Source organism: Petaurus breviceps, unplaced genomic scaffold (assembly GCF_028583685.1).
Source record: "Petaurus breviceps papuanus isolate PSGF00001 unplaced genomic scaffold, PetGlider_PUasm1.0 186, whole genome shotgun sequence".
In the NCBI taxonomy this organism is placed as follows: Eukaryota; Metazoa; Chordata; class Mammalia; order Diprotodontia; family Petauridae; genus Petaurus; species Petaurus breviceps.
In genome coordinates, this window is record NW_027185798.1 from 58075474 (window position 1) to 58081641 (window position 6168).

A 6168-nucleotide genomic window follows, 5' to 3' on the forward strand; every position below is an offset into this window, starting at 1 on the left:
CTAAATAACTAAATAACATTTAGTTCCACAAGCTTTTCAGTTCCAAATTTTCTCCCCTTCCCTCTCCTATCCTCCCCACTTCTCTCCCCCACCTCCCCCACCCCGCGCCATGGCCACATGCAATCAGATATAGGTTCTACATATACCTTCACATTAAACATTAGTCAAGTTGTAAAGAAGGATTATAACCAATGGAAGGAATAACGAGGAAGAAGAAACAAAACAAAACAACACAAAAAAGAGAGAGAGCAAGTAGTTTGCTTCAATCTGTATTCAGATTCCATAACTCTATCTCTGGATGTGGACAGCCTTTTCCATCATGAGTCTTTGGAGTTGTCTTTTAGATCTAGGTAATTTCTGTAACCCCGGGCAAGTTACTTGATCCTCACTCTCTTGGGGTTAGTTGTTGTTCAGTCTTTTTCAGTCGTGTCTGACTCTTCATTGAACTCATTTGGGGTTTTCTTGGCAAAGATACTGGAGTTATTTGCCATTTCCTTCTCCAGCTCATTTCACAGATGAGGAAATTGAGGCAAATAGGGTTAAATGAGTTGTCCAGGGTCACACACACTGAGGCACTTAGGTTTTCCTGACTCCAAGTCTAATACTGTGATGCTTAGCATTATTTTTCCAATGAAGTATTTTTTTGTCTGTTTTTAGCATCACCTGAACCTTCAGGTAGTCATAATTGAAGAGGTAGACAATGTTCAGTCAGGTTGTCCAGAAAGAATTCAGGTGGCAGAGATTCTCCTAGAAAAGAGAGCTTTATTGTCACAAAAGTGGCGGGCTAGTCTTTATGTGCACTAGCAACCTGAGATAAGACAGGGGCTTACTTTTATACCCAAATTTGGGGTATTCATCTCCACAAGGTTTTGAGTTACAAATTTTCTCCCATCTTTCCCTGACCCACCACCCCAAAACAGCCATCCCACTGAATACTCCTTCCCCTAATTTGCTCTCTCCTCTATCCTCACCCATCCCCCCTCCGACCTTCCAGTTGGGCAAGATGTATCTCTATATACCAGTGCCTGTATATCTTATTTCCCAGTTGTATGTAAAAAATAATAATAATAAATTTCTTAACATTTGATTTTGAAACTTTGATTTCCAGATTCTTTCCCTTCTTCCCTCATCACCCACCCCTATTGGTAAGTTAACCAATTCAATATAGGTTGTACATGTGTAGTTACACAAAACATTTCCATAGTGGAAATATTATGAAAGACTGACTATATTTCCCTCCATTCTATCCCAATCCCCCCATTTATTCTATTTTCTACTTTGACCCTGTCCCTTTTCAAAAGTGTGTGCTTCTAACTGCCCTCTCCCACCAATCTGTACTAACTTCTATCATCCCTCTTCTTATCCCCTTCCTCCCTACTTTCCTGTAGGGTAAGACACCCAATTTAGTGTGTATGTTATTCCCTCCTTACTCCAAATTCAGTGAGAGTAAGATTGACCCATTCCCTTTTGGCTTCCTGTTCTTCCCCTCCATTGTAACAGTTTTCTTTTGCCTCTTTTATATGAGGTAATTTACCCTATTCTTTCTCTCCCTATCTCCTCTCATTATATTCCTCTCTCACCTCTTAATTTTATTTTCTAGATATCATCCCTTCCAATTCAATTGATCCTATGCCTTCTGTCTATGTATATATGTGCACATATATATATATACACATATTCACATGTATATTCATACACACATACCCTCCTATTATAAACATATATGTGTATGTATACACACATATACATATATCCCCTTCACCTATCCTCATACTGAGAAAAGTTGTGTGAGTTACAATGATAATTTTTCCATGTAGGAATGTAAATAGTTCAACTTTAATAAGTTCCTTATGATTTCTTTTCCCTGTTTACCTTCTCATGCTTCTTGTATTTGAACATCAAATTTTCTATTCAATTCTGTTTTTTTTATTCATCAACAATGCTTGAAAGTCCTCTATTTCATTGAATTACCATATTTTCCCCTGAAACATTACACTCAGTTTTGCTGGGTAGATGATTCTTGGTTTTAATTCTAGCTCCTTTGACCTCTGAAATATCGTATTCCAAGCCCTTCGATCCTTCAGTATAGAAACTGCCAGATCCTGCATTATCCTGTCTGTGTTTCCACGGTAGTAAAATTGTTCCTTCTTGGATGCTTGTAATATTTTCTCCTTGAACTGGGAACTCTGGAATTTGGCTATGATATTCCTAGGAATTTTCTTTTTGGGATCTTTTTCAAGAGGTGATCAGTGAATTCTTTCAATTTCTATTTTGCCCTCTGGTTCTAAAATATCAGGGCAGTTTTCCTTGAGAATTTCTTGAAGGATGATTTCTAGGTTCTTTTTTGATCATGGCTTTCAGGTAGTCCAATAATTTTAAGTTATCTCTCCTTGGGGTGGCTAGATGGCACAGTGAGTAAAGCGCCAGTCCTGGAGTCAGGAGGACCCAAGTTTGGTTCTGGCCTCAGACACTTAACACCCAAACAAAAAAAACTAGCTGTGTAACCTTGGGCAAGTTACTTAACCCCAATTGCCCTCCAAAAAGCAAAAAAAAAAAAAAGATTAAATTATCTCTCCTGGATCTATTTTCCAAATCAGTGGTTTTTCCAATGAGGTATTTCACATAGCCTTCTAATTTTTTAGTTGTTTGGATCTGTTTAATAGTATCTTGATTTCTCATAAAGTCATTAGCTTCCATTTGCTCCAATCTTATTCTAAAGGAATTATTTTCTTCAGTGAGTTTTTGAAATTCTTTTTCCATCTGGCACATTCAGCTTCTTAAGGCATGCTTCTCCTCATTGGCTTTTTGGGTCTCTTTTGTCATTTGAGTTAGTCTATTTTTTAAGGGGTTATTTTCTTCAGTCAGTTTGTTGACTCTCTTTTCATGATTTTCTTGCAACATTCTCATTTCTCTTCCCAATTTTTCCTCCACTCCTCTTACTTTATTTTCAAAATCCTTCTTGAGCTCCTCCATGGCCTATAAGCAGTTCATATTTTTCTTGGAAGCTTTTGATGCAGGAATTCTGACTTCTTTGACATCCTCCCATTCCATGCTTTGATCCTTTTTGTCCCCAAAAAAGGAATATAATGTTTGATTGCTCTGCTTGCTTTGCTTCCTCTGCTTGCTCATGTTGCCAGTCAGTTATTTGACTTTTGAGCTCTTTGCCACAGTAGAATTGTGCTTCCAGAGAGGAGAGCTTTGTCCCAAATTGCTGTTTAAAAAGTGGAGGAGGAATATGTATCTTAGTTTCTCATAAACTGATTTCTTTATTTAAGGCTGAGGATTTAGCATTTGTACATTAAACTTTATGCCTTTTAAAATAATCAAACCAGGGGCAGCTAGGTGGTGTAGTGAATAGAGCACTGGCCCTGGAGTCAGGAGGACCTGAGTTCAAATCTGGCTTCAAACACTTAAAACTTACTAGCCATGTGACCTTGGGCAAGTGACTTAACCCCAATTGCCCCTCCCAAAAAAAAATAGGCATAAAATAACCAAACCAAAAAGTCAGGGGAAGTGGTATGGGAAAGAAGGGCATCCAAACAGTAGGTTTCTTTTATGGGTCAATAATGATTAAATTGAATGAATTTTTTAAATTGACACTGAGAATGCCAACACAGAAATATTTCACTGTTTTGCTGGTTGTGGTGGGCACTGAATGTGTATATATGCATAATATTGCTACCCAGGTCCCCACTGCTAAAGGCCATGAATGTTACACTTTATCCCTACTCCAGAGTTCTCTGGTACCCTTAAAGGGGTTGAAGTGTCCAGGCTCCTGCCAATGGTTCCAGTTCCCACCCATGATATTCCTTCAATTGTCAGGCATGGTTCTCTGCACTCCAGTTCCATTTAACCATTAACATTGAATTAACTTTTACAAAGAAATATTTATTTCAAATGGTATAATCACAACTATACAAACTTGCTTCCTAACACATGGGGTTTAATCTCTCCTCCCAATACCAACTCAGTCTCTGAGGAGAGAGGGAGGATTAGATTCAGAAATAGCTTGTTTCCTATAGAACACAGTCCCACTTCTAACTCCAAAATGCTCCTTAGGCTGAGTCCCAGGCACCCTAATTTCTCCAGGCTTCTCAGCTGGGCCAACTGGGTACACTATTCCACTTGCAATACTGGCTTGTCATGATTTAGAACTGTGGAGGGGTGCTGACCCCTGAAACTGAGGAAAAGTGACATAGAAGAGAAATCGATACCCTACAGGCCCATTTCTCAGAGCCAAGGTAAAAAAGAAGGCGAATGGGGTAGGAAATACTTTCTCTCTTACTGGTTCAGTTCATGGCCCCCAAGCTGTGAGTAAACACAGCAAGTAAGAGTACAAGCAAGAAAGGGAGTGACCTTCTCAACCTTACTAGTTTTAAAGAAGAAGCCTATTTTTATCTAAGCAGCCAATCTAAGGAGGCTACACCCACTCACTGATAGGAGACACAGGGTGCTTTCATGGTAGAAGGTCTGGGCATGTTCTCTACACGTATATAAGTACATTCATATGTACTTTTCTGTTCCCCTTCTGTTAGAAGTTCTTAAGAATTTAAATTTAGTTGATTTCAATGAAATTCTCTCTAGCAATGTGTTTTGAAAAAATTTTACATGATGCTATTGCCTTGGGATTTGTAAATATATAAACAAGCCCCCCCCTTACCTGTCAGATATTTATATCACAGATTTAGATATGAAAGAGACTTCAAAAGTGTTCTAGTCCGGTGGTGTCCAATTAAAATAGAAATGAAAGCCAAAATCCATATATAAGGCTCACTCAGGGTCACATACTGACTTAGAAAACTACATATTAACATTAGCTATGTTCTATTGTATTTTTTACTTATTTTGTTAAATATTTTCCATTTACATATTAATCTAGTTCAGGCTGTACTTGGGAGTGTTGTAGGCTTCCATGTTTGACACCTCTGATCTAGTTTGACCCCCCATTTTACAGCTGAAGAAGATGGGGTCCAGCTAAGTTAAGTGAGCTGCCCAAAGTCACTGAAGTAGCAAATTAGAGAGCCAATATACAAATCCAAGCCTTCTGATTCCACACCCAGTGCTCTTCCCATAGCATCATATTACTTCTCAAGATATCAAGTACCAGTTCACTGATCATGATTATGGATGGTAGGGTACTCAGGGTGTACTCAGGGTGCAATTAATAAAAAATGTCTCCTGAAAGAGAATTATCATGTAAAAGCTTACTTTTGCTTGTTTTTATTTCAGGAAATTGCCATTATACTCTATGCTGTCCACTTGACATTTGCAAGAGCCAAAGAAAATCTAGAACATTACTGAGCAAAGGATTAGAATTCAGCTAAATTCAATAAAATTAAGTGCATGCTGTATACAAAGCACAGTGCTAGGCACTCGGGATTCAAAGATGAAAACAAAATGTCCTGTGCTCAAGAAACTAAGATTCTACCGGGAAGATAGAAGGTATACACAGATAAGGGAAAGTACCACTAACTGTAGGGTTAATAATGATAATAGCTAAAATTTATATAGTGATTTAAGATTTGCAAAGTACTTTACAGATATCCTCATTTGATCCTTATAACAATCCTGAGTGATAATATTATCTCCATATTAACAGAGAAGGAAATGGAAGCAAACCAAAGTTGTAACTTTTCCAGTGTCACACAACTAGCAAATACTTGCAGCAGGATTCAAACTCAAGTCTTCCTGACCCCAAACATTCCATCCACTGCACAATCTAGCTGTCCTGTGTTGAGGATGGTCTTCCTATAGGAAGGAGTACCTGAGTGAAGTCTTTAAGGGAATTGGGAGTTTCCTGAGATGTAGCTGAGGAGGGAAAAACATTCTAAGAAATGGGAAGAAGTATGGAGGCATGGGATAGAATGTCATCTACAGGAAAACCAAGTCAAGACAACAAACATTTAAGTAGTGTTTACACAGTGCATTGTGTGAGGAGAGAGGGACTGGATCTATGATTTCATTGGTATAGGAGAGCTTCCTGGTGAGGAAAATCCCTTTACCTTTGAAGTAAGCCTGGAAAAAATAGCCTAGAGTCTGATTGCAAAGAACTTTAAATGTCAAACTGAGGAATTTATGTTTTATCTAAGAGGTTATGCAGCATCAAGAGCTGCACTGAATGGTAATGCAGACCTGCACTTTTGGCATATTGATTTGGCAGCTACATGG

General features: G+C 38.4%; 1 long non-coding RNA gene across 1 annotated transcript in view; it reads right to left on the reverse strand.

The window, feature by feature from the left end:
* Positions 1–2215: 2215 nt before the first annotated feature.
* Positions 2216–6168, reverse strand: part of LOC138162212 (uncharacterized) — an 11926-nt gene continuing 7973 nt past the window's right edge. Inside the window, exon 2 of the long non-coding RNA XR_011168579.1 lies at positions 2216–3211. This is a non-coding gene — a long non-coding RNA (uncharacterized lncRNA). The remainder of the gene's footprint in view (positions 3212–6168) is intronic.